The sequence below is a fragment of the Thalassophryne amazonica genome, chromosome 16 (genome assembly GCF_902500255.1).
Source record: "Thalassophryne amazonica chromosome 16, fThaAma1.1, whole genome shotgun sequence".
Taxonomy (NCBI): Eukaryota; Metazoa; Chordata; class Actinopteri; order Batrachoidiformes; family Batrachoididae; genus Thalassophryne; species Thalassophryne amazonica.
This window is the reverse complement of record NC_047118.1, coordinates 48,763,349-48,778,183: the sequence shown is the minus strand read 5'-3', so window position 1 is coordinate 48,778,183 and position 14,835 is coordinate 48,763,349. Positions and strand designations below refer to the sequence as shown.

General features: G+C 41.1%; 1 protein-coding gene across 4 annotated transcripts in view; it reads right to left on the bottom strand.

The window, feature by feature from the left end:
- LOC117528519 (E3 ubiquitin-protein ligase TRAF7-like) overlaps positions 1-14,078 on the bottom strand; it is a 35,780-nt gene extending 21,702 nt beyond the window's left edge. For 2 of the 4 annotated variants that reach the window (XM_034191156.1, XM_034191155.1), the window contains exons 1-2: positions 13,939-14,077; positions 10,699-10,860 (exon numbers count right to left, since the gene is read on the bottom strand). The gene's annotated coding sequence lies outside the window, so the exon portion shown is untranslated. Of the gene's footprint in view, positions 1-10,698; positions 10,861-13,938 lie in introns of all 4 variants that reach the window. The other 2 variants (XM_034191158.1, XM_034191154.1) reach the window with 2 other exon arrangements.
- Between the last annotated feature and the right edge of the window lie 757 nt (positions 14,079-14,835).

The following is a 14,835-nucleotide window of genomic DNA, read 5'->3' as shown; positions in this document are numbered from 1 at the left end:
CTAATCAAGTCAAAAGGCGTGGCTGCTAGGGGTCGTCAAACTTTGGCGAGCTTTTCGGAGCCATTTCACTTCGAACGGCCCACATACTTCATCTTAGATCCTTCAAACTTGCTGGACATGATGAGGGCTCCACCCTGAACGTCTACATATCTTACGTTCCCCTCCCCATAGGGGTTTTGTTGGAGTAGGGAGATGAAAATTGGGACACGTGTGACTTGCATAGACGTACAAAAAAGTCTCTTGCACCATGGGTCTACTCCAAACAGGAAGTCGGCCATTTTGAATTTTCTTCTCATTTTGGCGTAATTTCCACATGTTATATTTAAATAAACTCCTCCTAGGGATTTTGTCCAATGCACTTCAAATTTCTTCCACATCACCCAGAGACAATACTGACCAAAAGTTATCGAAAGCTTTTCTTTATGTCGAAGGGTGTGGCCGCGATGGTGCCACCATTTTGACCCTTCGCCATGGAACATTATACTTAAACAGGTACTGATGTCACATACTTAACACCATCAACTTCCTTCCACTTCTAAAACATGCAGAACAAGTTGGTGAACGTAGGCGATGAACGCCGTGAACTTACGAGTAACGGCTTCTGTGTGGTGGCGTACCGAATATCGCCCCTTCGCCATGAAATTACTTTCTTCCTTTGAGGGCTTTAGTTTTGTCATATCATCATGAAATTGATACACAGGTCAAGCATGACAACCTCTTACAATTCCTAGGGGCGTCATCCGTGGGTGGGGCAAAATGCCTCAATAGCGCCCCCTTGAATCTTTCAAAAACACCCTCCCCATAGGGTTTTTTTTGTACTAGGGAGATGAAAATTGGTACACGTGTGACTTGCATAGACATACAAAAAAGTCTCTTGCACCATTTGTCTACTCCAAACAGGAAGTTGGCCATTTTGAATTTTCTTGTCATTTTGCCATGATTTCCACATGTATTTGCTGTTTGGACAAGTTGGGACAAGCCCAGCTCTCCACAATTTCTCTTATACTCACTCAACTGGTAAGCACTGAAAGCCAAGATAGACATGTCCCAACTTGTCCTCTGGCACTCCGAAACTGAGGTGTTTCCTTTGTCTCGCTCCATCAGCGGCTCCGTCGTGACGCGCGAAGCCTCTGCGCAGCTTTCCATGACAAAATCTCTTGTTAAAAGTGAAATCTGACAGATAATGGCTGATGTCCAGCTATTGTGATAACCAGAGAAATTGCACACGACGGTCCCGGCTCCACACAGCGATCCGTTTAGAAATGATGTGGTGGTTTCTGCCTCTCGATGGCGGCTCGGAGCGCGGCGTGCCGTGCGCCATTGTGGGCAGCCCTTAAAGCTGTCTTAACACTCCTTATTCTCTGTGCCTGTCTGTAACAGTTTCTGAAAAAATTCTGATGGAAAAAAAGCCCAAATCATTCCGCCATTTCCTCGCAATGAAACAATGACGAGAGGGGTGGACCAGTGCTCACTCAAAGCCTGCCCACAAGCGAATGACGCAACCGACAGGCATGGAAAAACTCACGCATGCGCACGAAGGTTCAAGCTTGGCTGACGTACAAACATATGAATCAAATCCATATATTTTTTGCATAAAATTAAAAAGGTCGGATTCTTTTCTCACAGACTTCGTACAGAGCTCCTCGAGCAAACATTGATTCTTTTGAAGAAATAGTTATGGCAACATATAACAAAATCAATAGAAATAAGTATTTATTTGTCTGTGGAGATTTTAATGTAGATTTTTTGAATCCTCACAATCATCCACAAACCACCTCTTTCATAAATTCCTTATACTATTTGGGATTATTTCCAACTATCACTCATCCAAGCAGAATCACTGTTAACTCTACAACCCTTATTGACAATATTCTATCTAATGCTATATCTGGTAATCTCACAGCAGGAATTTTGGTAAGTGATATTAGTGATCATTTGCCAGTTTTCACTGTGTTTGCATAACAGGGTCATAGTAGTAGTAATCACCAAAGTGAACTAAAAACCTTGAGGAGAACAGTAACACCTGTAATCATTGATAACTTTAGGGAGGAATTATTGCACCAGAACTGGGACGAGGAGTATGTTGATGATGTTGATGAATCTTATAATGCTTTTATTTCAACTGTCTCCAGGTTATATGACAAACATTGTCCTCTTGTTAACATAAGGCACAGAAATCGACATTGTCACAAACCATGGATAACTAAGGGACTTCAGAATGCATGTAAAACGAACTTGTTGTATAAACAATTTATAAAATTAAGAACAAAGGAAGCTGAAACTAAATACAAAATATATAAGAATAAATTAATTCATATTATGAGATTTTCTAAGAAAAGATATTATAGTGAGTTACTGGGTATAAATAGAAACAACATCAAAATATTATAAATGAAATAATAAGAGTAAAAATGTTAGAGATTATCCATTTTTTCATTTAAATAGTAACAATATGACTAATGACAACAAGTCTATTGCTAATCACTTTAATTAATATTTTGTTAATGTTGGGAAAAATCTTGCTAGTAGTATTGACTCATCGAATAACAACTTCTGGGTCAATAATACATCATTTAATAAATCTATGTCAATGTTTATTGGTGGCACTGATGAGAGAGAAATAATTGATTTGGTGTATGGTTCCAAAAGTAAGAAATCGACTGATTTTACACTTTGGATATGGCTTTATTGAAAAGAATTATTGATTGTATAGTAAACCTTTCAATTACATTTGCAATTTGTCACTGAGCACTGGTACATTTCCCTCTCAAATGAAAATAGCCAAAGTAATACCTCTGTTTAAATCCGGCGATAAACACACCTTTTCTAATTATAGACCTATTTCACTTTCGCCACAATTTTCCTAACTTTTAGAAAAAATTTTGCTAAGAGACTGCAGGACTATTTATCAAAATACGACATACTCTGCGAAGAACAATACGGATTCAGAAAGTCTTGGACTACATCACTTGCTGTGATGGATTTGGTGGAAAATATAGCGACTGCAATTGATAAACAATACACAGTAAGCATTTTCTTTGACTTAAAGAAAGCATTTGACACAGTTAATCATGGAATACTATTATCTAAATTGCAGCAATACGGAATCAGAGGTCTTGCATATGATTGGATTAATAGTTATTTACATGGTAGATTTCAGTATGTTCATTTTAACAATATCGATTCTGAACTCCGGGAAATTACGTGCTGTGTGCCGCAGGGATCAGTATTGGGTCCATTGTTATTTTTACTGTATATTAATGATATAAGCTGGGTGTTGAGATCACTGAGGTGTGTCCTCTTCGCTGATGACACAACTGTGTTTTGCAGTGGTGATAATGTCGAACAGCTTCTGGACATGGTGGAGAACGAATTCGGAAAGTTCAAGGCTTGGTTTGATGCTAATAAATTGTCACTCCACCTTGGGAAAACTAAATGTATTATATTTGGAAATAAACAATTACCTAAATTTAAACATTTGACTATAAACAATACGGAAATAGAGGTAGTAGAATAAATTCCTTGGTGTTATAATTGACAATAAACTAAGTTGGAAAGTACATATAAACTATATTAAATCAAAAGTGTCCAAATCTATCGCCATTTTGTATAAAGCCAAAGACACACTATCAGGGGAAGGGTTACTTACTTTATACCATTCATTAATAGCACCATATATGACATACTGCATTGAGTTGTGGGGAAATACTTATAAATCAAACACTAATCAAATATTCCTTCTACAAAAACGAGCCATACGTATCATCTGCAATAAACACTTTCGTGAACCAACTCATTCCCTATTCATTTCTTTGAACGTAATAAAATTTAGAGATACGGTGGCGTACATTACACTACAGATTTTGTTTAAAGCAAAAAACCAAGCCTTGCTGAGACATGTCCAGAGGCTGTTCGAAATGAGGGATTCTGAGTATAGTTTACGTGGCTGTGTATTATTCAAGAAACCATTAATTCGCACTAATGTAAAAGGTTTTTGTGCATCTGTGACAGGGGTGAAGATGTGGAATGAGTTTCCTATTGAGATCAAAACGTGTAGTACTCTGGCATGTTTTAAGCAATTCTGCAAAAAGTAATTGTTTCAAAATACTGTAGTGGGATCGTCGTGAAGAGACTGTGTCAAGTATGCAATGTTTGCTTGTGTGTAAGTATGTATGCTTAGGAATATGTGGGTATGTCCTGTAATATGACTGGGAAGCGTATGGGATGTTATATGTATTGTACAAGTATTTGTGTGTGTATATATGTGTGTATGTGTATATATATATATATATATATATATACACACATATATATACATATATATATATGGATGTATGTGTGTGTGTGTGTGTGTGTGTGTGTGTGTGTGTGTGTGTGTGTACAACCCCTGGCAAAAATTATGGAATCACCGGCCTCGAAGGATGTTCATTCAGTTGTTTAATTTTGTAGAAAAAAAGCAGATCACAGACATGAGACAAAACTAAAGTCATTTCAAATGGCAACTTTCTGGCTTTAAGAAACACTGTAAGAAATCAGGAAAAAATTTTTTGTGGCAGTCAGTAACGGTTACTTTTTTAGACCAAGCAGAGGGAAAAAATATGGAATCACTCAATTCTGAGGAAAAAATTATGGAATCATGAAAAACAAAAGAACGCTCCAACACATCACTAGTATTTTGTTGCACCACCTCTGGCTTTTATAACAGCTTGCAGTCTCTGAGGCATGGACTTAATGAGTGACAAACAGTACTCTTCATCAATCTGGCTCCAACTTTCTCTGATTGCTGTTGCCAGATCAGCTTTGCAGGTTGGAGCCTTGTCATGGACCATTTTCTTCAACTTCCACCAGAGATTTTCAATTGGATTAAGATCCAGACTATTTGCAGGCCATGACATTGACCCTATGTGTCTTTTTGCAAGGAATGTTTTCACAGTTTTTGCTCTATGGCAAGATGCATTTGTTGGGAAAGTGTAAGTACACGGACCCACAACAGGGGGCGCAAATGAACGGACAATGGAATAGGTCAAATAACAACACTTTACTGTTGCGAACGTGCACAACAAACACAACAGATTACACAATAGATCAAAGGTCAAATTACAAGGTGTCGTGTGGGCAGGCTCGAAGATAGGAGACGCCTGTCCAAAGCAGAACCGGAACCACACGATTTCCTCCGCCACCAGTCCCCGGGAATACTGGAGCCGCCAAGTCCCGAACTCCCAGGTGGCCACTGCCTCCGCGTGTCGGACCTGGTACTGCTGGCGAGGAACAAAAACACAATTAAACGTGGGTGCGTCTGCACCCAGCAATCTGCACGGCAGGGAAGCTACCTCCACCTCTCGTTGGAGAAAAAGTCTGTTATCACTCACAAAAATCACAAAAAGGGCTTTCTATCAAGCAGTCAGGCTGAGGATATTACCTTTCAGGTAGAACGATATCTCGGCAAAGAGGTGGAGATGACGTCTTGCTGATATACCGATGCAGATCAGATGAGTGGTGACAGCTGTCACAGGTGATGAGTGTCAGCTGTCACCCCGGCTGCTCCTGTGAGGCGGCAGCGCCCTCTGGTGCCTGGAGCCCGCACTCCAGGCAGGGTGCCCTCTGGTGGTGGTGGGCCAGCAGTACCTCCTCTTCAGCGGCCCACACAACAGCATTATCATCTTGAAAAATGATTTCATCATCCCCAAACATCCTTTCAATTGATGGGATAAGAAAAGTGTCCAAAATATCAACATAAACTTCTGCATTTATTGATGATGTAATGACAGCCATCTCCCCAGTGCCTTTACCTGACATGCAGCCCCATATCATCAATGACTGTGGAAATTTACATGTTCTCTTCAGGCAGTCATCTTTAGAAATCTCATTGGAACGGCACCAAACAAAAGTTCCAGCATCATCACCTTGCCCAATGCACTTTCATCCAGTCATCCACAGTCCACGATTGCTTTTCCTTAGCCCATTGTAACCTTGTTTTTTTTCTGTTTAGGTGTTAATGATGGCTTTCGTTTAGCTTTTCTGTATGTAAATCCCATTTCCTTTAAGCCCCGTTTACACATAGATGGTAAACTCTCCCGGAAGCGTCCTGGCAGAGATTTTGCTCCCTCCGGGCCGTTTTAGGGATCAAACGCCGTAGTTAACGCTGGCGCACGGGAGCGTGGTTTGGTTCCGGCTTCACCGGGAATCGTCCAAAAAATTATTCAACATGTTGAATAATTCCGGGAGCGCTCCCGGAGAAGTGGCCTGACAACGGCGACAACGCGAACAACGGCGTTTGATACTTTTTAATCGCTGTGTCATCCCGCCCCTTCCTGTAGTGCCGCAGTTTACACCGCCGTAATTGGCGGCCGGCGTTGTATCCCTAACCAACGGCGTGTAAAACGGCGATAGAGCCCACATCGGCGTCCTCAAAGACGTTTTAACCGGCGACAGAGGCAGACAAAACGACGGCGCTAGCAGACAGTATGCTGTTCTAAGTGCCACTTCCCGGTTAACGGTGTTCCAAATGGCCGATAGGCGGCAGTCAGTATAAAAACGCAAGCGCACTGCATGCAGGTCTCTCACTCGCGGCCAGCTCCAGATATTTTTGCAGAGAAGCTCCAGTATACCTCCTAAAATAAAATTGGCAGCGGCAAGGACTTACCAAGAGGTCTGGTTCAGAAGCAGAGGGTAGCCCTGTGGTGGAAACGAGCAACACGTTGAGGAGGGGAAAGGAGAGAAAAGAAAAGGCTGAGAGATGAGCTCCCTGTCACTCCCTCCCCCTGCACTGACAGCTGCTTCAGCCTATTATACTCTGGGGGCGGTGCCTATAAGCAAAAGTTTCTGGAGTAACGCAGGATTTGCCTGGATAAATCCAGCGGTACACAGTGCATTATCGATGGCAGCAGAACACCGCCGTTCTCACGCGTGTCTTAACCTGTGATTGTAAAGGATAGAACTGAGTATTAACCACTGTTGCCTGACGTGTGCCGGATGCTACGGCGTCAAAACTCCGCTTTATTCGGTGGATTTAGCTGTGTTTTATCCGCGTATTTGTGGCTAGTACGGCGCTCAAAACACCGGTGAAATGCTCCGCCCCTTTCCACCGCGAACTTCGGTCTACGTACTACCCGCCGACAAAACCGTCTATGTGTAAACTGGGCTCTAGGCGGTTTCTTACAGTTCGGTCACAGACGTTGACTCCAGTTTCCTCCCATTCGTTCCTCATTTGTTTTGTTGTGCATCTTCGATTTTTGAGACATATTGCTTTAAGTTTTCTGTCTTGACACTTTGATGTCTTCCTTGGTCTACCAGCATGTTTGCCTTTAACAACCTTCCCATGTTTGTATTTGGTCCAGAGTTTAGACACAGCTGACTGTGAACAACCAACATCTTTTGCAACACTGTGTGATGATTTACCCTCTTTTAAGAGTTTGATAATCCTCTCCTTTGTTTCAATTGACATCTCTCGTGTTGGAGGTCACTCCTTTTTAGATGCAGACTAACGAGCAGATCTGATTTGATGCAGGTAATTTACAGGGTGATTCCATAATTTTTTCCTCAGAATTGAGTGATTCCATATTTTTTTCCCTCTGCTTGGTCTAAAAAAGTAACCGTTACTGACTGCCACAATTTTTTTTCCTGATTTTTATAGTGTTTCTTAAAGCCAGAAAGTTGCCATTTGAAATGACTTTAGTTTTGTGTCATGTCTGTGATCTGCTTTTTTTCTACAAAATTAAACAACTGAATGAACATCCTCCGAGGCCGGTGATTCCATAATTTTTGCCAGGGGTTGTATATATATGTTTGCATACGTGCGTGTGTGTGTGTGTGTGTATATATATATATATATATATATATATATATATTTTGCATACATGCATGTGTGTGAATCTAATTAGTAGTGAGTGTATTTATTGATTTCGTGGAATAAGGGGTGGGTCTTGATAAGTTATGCTTCTACCCACCCCCTTTCGGTCACATGGATTTTGATTTTGGTCAGTTTTGGATTATTGTATTTTGTTTTTTGTTTTGCTGTACTGTTGTTTTGTTTTGTGTTAGTAATTATTGTATTTCTTTTTTTATTCAACCATGTGTGTCGAAATAAAATAATTCAATTCAATTCTGATTTTCTTTATATTCATAAAAAACATACGTATGCAATTCTTATATTTAATTAATGTGCTTGATGTAAAAGAGGCCAATTATGATCAATTTTGATGTCATAACCATTTTCAAGTTGGATCAAGTTAATCAATAGTAGGGATGTGAATTGTTCAACAACTCACGATTCAATTCTATTCCGATTCTTGGGGTGACGATTCGATTCAGAATCGATTTTCGATTCAAAGAGCTCTGAGAAAGTTATATTACTAAAAAACGTTTATGTTTAAGAAAATGCAGCTTTACAAGGTTAATCAAGTGATTCTAGATGTAAATTTACTTATCTGCTTTGCGCGTTCGGAGGTGGCTGGCAGTTTAGCGAAGCGCTGTTCAGTAGTCGGCAGATACCGCTGCTCCGCTCCTTTTAGCTCCGGGTCATAGCGTAGCATGTGGGCTTGCGGAGTTAAAGTGTTTCCGAAGTACTTGACTTTCATTTTGCAGATTTTGCACACTGCATAAGTCATATCAAGCTCCTTCTTACGCAGCAAATAATAAAATCTAAAATGCGCCCAAACATTTGCCTTCAGCAAAGACGGTGCTGGCTGAATTAGCTCTTCGTCCGCCATGCTAAGCTACAGCCACTGAACTCTGCAGCTCACGAGTGTTTGAAGCACGACGCCCCCCCCCCTCGCGGGGACGCTGTAGTACGGAAGTCGCCTGACAAACAGTACACGCAGTGAGCAAGCAAGAAAATGTTTAAAAAATGCTTTTTAAAAATCAATTCTTGGACATTTTGGATCAATTCAGAATCGTAATAAATAGGAATCGCGATTCGGACGTGAATCGATTTCTTCCGACACCCCTAATCAATAGACCCATCTTATCTGACATAATTGTATTTTCATAGCTAAGACTGGCATAATGGTCTATGTAAGTTGTCTTATTGGTTTTCTTGTGCAAGAAAACATATAATTATACACCAAAATTGTCATAACCGGACCATCATAACTGATTTTATGAATTTGACCCTTCACGAAAAGTGTGTTGACCTGTCCACATTTTCGGTCATTGTGACATAACACAAGGTCAAAAATAGGTCAAACTATATATTTTTGAACTCTACTCATCAAGACGAGTAATTTGATATGCATATCAAAAGGATTGGACCATTTTTGAATTTTGACCCAAAAATGGGGCTTTTTGGCCCAAAAACCGCCAAAAAATGATTTTTATTTTTGGCTTCGCCCCTGATCTGAAACCTTACTATATAAGGACTTGATCTAGCATAGATGCCTGCTTGTAACAAAAAATGCCGAAAAAAATTTTTTTGGAAGCACTTTTCTGCCTTCTGCTGGCTGTCTGTGACCTACTTTTCAAGGTCACAACTGTCAAATCCTTCGCCTGAAATTTGTTCGTCGCAATGTACCTCGGCACCTATTGTTCGCAGAAACTTTGTATTTGGTGGGTACATGCCTTGGAGGAGTACTTCGCATGGGTTCGAAGGGTGGTGACCTTGAACTACTTTCCAAGGTCACCAGTGGTCACAACTGTCAAATCCTTTGCCTAAAATTTGTTCGCCACCATGTACCTGGGCACCTATTGCTCGCAGAAACTTCATATTTGGTGGGTACATGCCTTGGAGGAGTACTTCACACGGGTTCAAAGTTCAATGACTTCAGATGACCATGACCTACTTAACTCCATTTCAAAATGGCTCTGCATCTAATGCACGCAGTGCAGGCCTGTCTTGTGTACTCAGCACGGGTTCGAAGGCCAGTGACCTTGACCTACTTTCAAGGTCACCGTGATGGTCACAACCACAAAAACCTTCACCACAATGTGGCTGGGCATCTATTGTACACAAAAACTTCATATTTGGTGAGCACATGCCCTGGAAGAGTACTATGCATGGGTTTGAAGTCCAGTGACCTTGACCTACTATTAAAAAATTACCAATAGTTGCATTCGTTCGAAGGCTACCGACTTTTTATGGTCACTGTTGGCTACATCCTCTAAATAAATATAATGTCAATCTCCAATTTTTCCACTGTGTATCCCAGTTTACATTAAACACACAAGGGTTCAACCAAATACCTCCCCCACACATGTACATATTACTGCAGTTTACATGGAAAATAGTACTGTGCGTGGGGCATTTCATGACAAATGTCTAGTTTTTTTTATATAAAACTGGAAAAAGCAGTCTCTCCTTGAACAATTCTAAGAATAAACCAACATTAAGTTTGCCAATGCAGTGCAGCATATTGAAGACTACTATTTTAACTGCAGTATTACTTCAAAATGGGTTGTCTGCAGCACCCTGCCACAAACACTGAATGAGTTTCCCCAACATCATCTTATTAAAATAACTGGTCTTCAATCTCACACAACATCAATATATAAATACAACAAAATTTAAATGGGATATTTTGCTGTCTGGTTCTAGCATTCAGTTGGTTGCACATACATTTCATTAATGTGGTTCAATGGACCCCCCCCCCCCCCCCACCCACCCACCCACACACACACACACACACACACACACACACACACACACACACACACACACACACACACACAGTGACAAACTACATTCAGATCATTTCCTTATCTTACCACTCTGCCAGAGTCTCCAGGTGACGTGGATGAGCTGGTGGGGATGGTTGCTGTTGCTGCTGCTCCTCTGGAGTACGAGCTGCGGCAACAGGCTTAACTGCAGCTCATAAACCAAACGCATGCACAATAGAGGAGGCACGCAGCCAGACCCAACTTCTAGGCCTAGAGAGGAAAGGTAAGAAGATGCAGAGGGAGTGATGAAGAGGCATGGTGGAGGGGGGTGAGGGTATTAGTGTTCAAGAGACCGTCACATACCGCAAAAATACATTATTTTACATGTGCAGCAAAGTAGAAGTCTGAGTGACTGTCCAGATACATAGACAGGATTATTCTAAGCAAAATGCTAACAAATACTATGATTTTTATGAAACTTGACAGAAATATACGAGTTAGGGCAGCCACACTTACTCTATGTAATAGATTACATGAACAATATTTTTAATGGATGCATCGTTATTTATTATGAATTTTCCTGTTTGATTTAAATGCACTTCAATTCAGATACAAACATTATTACTAAATCCCACAATGCGATTGTTGTGAGGTTGTGGGTGACATGGGATTATTTCAAATTGTGTCAAAACAAAAAGGTGGTTTGCACATTGTGCAAGCTTTTACTGACAGACCACAACATTATAGCTATGCATTAGCTCCTGAAGAGAAAACCTAATCTTCAACACCTTGTTGGAGACAAGCCATGTGCCACTGTGCTTCAAATCCTCTATAATCATCCCCATACCCAAGAAAACAAGGATCACAGGACATAACTACCGACCTGTTGCTCTGACTTTGGTGTTAATGAAATCATTTAAGTGCCTGGTGCTGTCCTACCTCAAGTTCATTACTGACCCACTACTGGACCCCCTGCAGTTTGCCTACAGAGCCCACAAGTCTGTGGATGATGCAGTCAGTTTGGCCCTGCAGTTCATCCTCCAGTATATGGACTCCCCAGGAACCTATGCCAGGATCCCATTGGTGGACTTCAGCTCTGCCTTCAATAACATCATTAGGGACGGGTATCAAAAACCGGTTCCTGTTAAGAATTGATAAGAAGTCGATTTCTCTAAGTCACAAGTCGCCTTTACGGCCCAAAATACTGTTAGCCATTTTGCTATTTGGTGTGAAAACAACAGAGACAAGCTATTTACAGCTGGTCGTTAACATCTCATGGCGCAAAAGTGTATGAAACAACACCGTTAATACGTAGTATGAAAACCAAGTGAGCAACGGATCCCTATTTCGCAACATAAGAGTCTGGTAATGACCTAAAAATAACGCAGACATCAGTCTATTATCCAGAACCGTGTATACGTCGGACTCACAACACATTATACATATTTAACCCAGCCCGTGCACTGCCTCTGGCACCTCCATGCACCCAAACACACACACTGTTTTTGTGTTGTGTTTGTGGGTGAAATGCAGACGGACAAGCTGGACACATGGTGGCAATTGATCATGGCGTTGACCGCATCATTTATTTTTGGAATTCCACTGTGATGATGACACTGACAACTTCACTCCTTTCAAGTAAAAGAAAAACATCCAAATAAATAACTAAATAAATAAATAAATAAATAAAACAGAGTATGTTGTATAAAACAACTCTACCACATCTACAATGAAACGAAACGCCGGAATTCCACCAACTCACAAACGACCAAAACCGAGAAGCTAATGCACATACAATTTAAAACTGGCCACCCTTGCGGCCGATTTTATATATTTGTACATAGCACAACCTTGTTATGGTTAAGATTAGGAGTGATGGTTAGGATTAGTAGTCAGCCTAATCCACAATAAAAAAGTGCTTATTTAGGGTCTGTTCCTTTCTCTGTCTTGGTCTACATCTGGAGTTGGTCCACAGGCGCCGAACTGTGGCTGCCCACTGCTCCTAGTGGTTGGATTGTGTCTAAATGTAATTAGGATGGGTTAAATGCATAGGACAAATTTCATTTTATCTATGTGTATGTACAATGACAATAAAGGCTCTATTCTATTCTAACAAAGTTTTGGAATCTATGCATTATTAGCAAATACAAGCACGTAGCCTCATGATCATGTGACCTATACTGGCCAATGAGAGAGACGCTATCAGGGTTCTCACCAGGATTTTTTCACAGCATGGGAGGGAACTTAGAGGGGCGTAGCCGTGCGACGAGCGTTGCAGGCACGAGTATTGTAGGAGAGTCTGGGAAAACGTTGAATTTTATAACCCTTTGAAACACCGTTTCCTGCATTTTGAGGGCTACTTTGTGTTGTCAAGTCAAACGTTAAATAACGTGCGACATGCCCTTTTTAAGGGGGGGGGGGGGGCAGGGGGAAAAAACCCTATGCTGGTTAAATCACAGCAAAGGGGCCCAAATAACAGTATAAGGGCCCCCTATGCTCAGCTGTGCTGGTGAAAACCCTATTTACCAATAGACGTTTGCTATACGAATACGGTGTAATGTATTGGGATTACCCTGTACCATTGTATTTTCGCTATTTGTGCATGCGCAAAAAATTGGGAGTTTCTTCTGTACTGAGTTTACCCTTTCTGTGTGCGGACAAAATCAGGTTTACAGGTAAACCTAAGGGGTGGGGTTTGAACCAGGAACCTTCTGCATTGAAACCAAGTGCACTAACCACTTGGCTGGCACCCCTGCTACAGCCAGTGCCTTCTTTATTTCTCTATTTTATTTGGGAACTTTCTGAAATTTTAAAATCTGTTTAAGCCAGCTTTGTGCAATGGTAGTGGAAACACATTCTCCGCAAGTGAATAACCCTTTGTGTTGTTAAAAAACATGGACGAATAAACCTCCAGCGAACACAAAGAAATATAACACAGTTAAGTCACAGTAAAAAACAATGACGCCCGAACAATCAGCCTGTGATGTGATCAGAAACTGTGGGTTGACGCTGTAAACCAGCAGATTCCTGAAAAAGGGGCCGAACACAAGGCAAAGTTACAGCTAGTTAGCGCAACGTGCACATCAGACACCGTCTGAAACCTTAACAGCTCAACACATTTTAGCAACTACAAACGACAAAATGTTGGGTTTTTTCTTGTCTGCAGTGATGTTGTTGACAACTATTTACAAGTGAGATAATTATCAAATAAAATACCTCGCCTGCTAGCTTAAGTTGGCATCCAGCTATTGATTGTGGGGAAACTCGGTTAAGTACACACAAACATAACCATTCCCCTCCGTATACTCGACATTTAGAGAAATCGCTCAAGTTTTTTCATGTGCTTACCATTTAATCGCAACAGCGCCGTTGTAAGTCCACAAACCAAAAAACGATTTCCAAAAAAAATGTCCCCTCACCCACCTCCTCCACGACTTCTTCTTCGACATTAATGGCAGACTGCAACCCGCCTCTTGGGGCTTACTGCCCCTGTCCATAAACCATAATAACAACACTACGTTCCATAACATTGATCACATGAGTAATATGGCAGTTCAGTTCATATTTAAAACGGCAAAGAACCAGATACAATTAGATGACACTGCAGTAAATATAATGCAGTGAATATATGAGCAGAACAATTCTACCTGAGATGCATCTCTCCCTCAAGGGGGCGCTAAAAATCACAGGGAGTGCTGCTCTGAGGTTGTCAAAAATGATAACACATTTATTAGAAAAATCAAATCAAATTCAAAAGTCTTTTAATGAAGCTAAAGAAAGAAACATAAGTGATGTTAAGTGGTTTAAAAAATTCCAATTTGCTTTATTTGTATAGCAACGAACCGTAATGCAGTTTATCTTAAGGTGTTTCACAAGAGCAGGGTACAAAGAGTTGACCCTTGGCAACCATCCATTCTAGCAATTACAATACCGTAAAACATAAACAAAAAGCAATAAAAATACAAGAAATTTGTGACGACGGTGGGGGATCGAACCCACACGGTTCGCACCAAAAGACCATTCCTCTACCAGGTCAGCCAAAAGGGAACTCCCCATTAGCCAAGCTAGCGGGAACATCTTTTCAACTGGGACCCGGAACTTTCATCCTGCTACACATCTCCCTACCATTTTTGACTTCGTCCCGAAGTCACAGGTGCATGTTAGCATACTCTGTGACCCACATCCTGTTCGTGACGCCAGATTGAAGCAGCAGGGCCTTCGTGGCCAGGACGATGGTGGGGGATC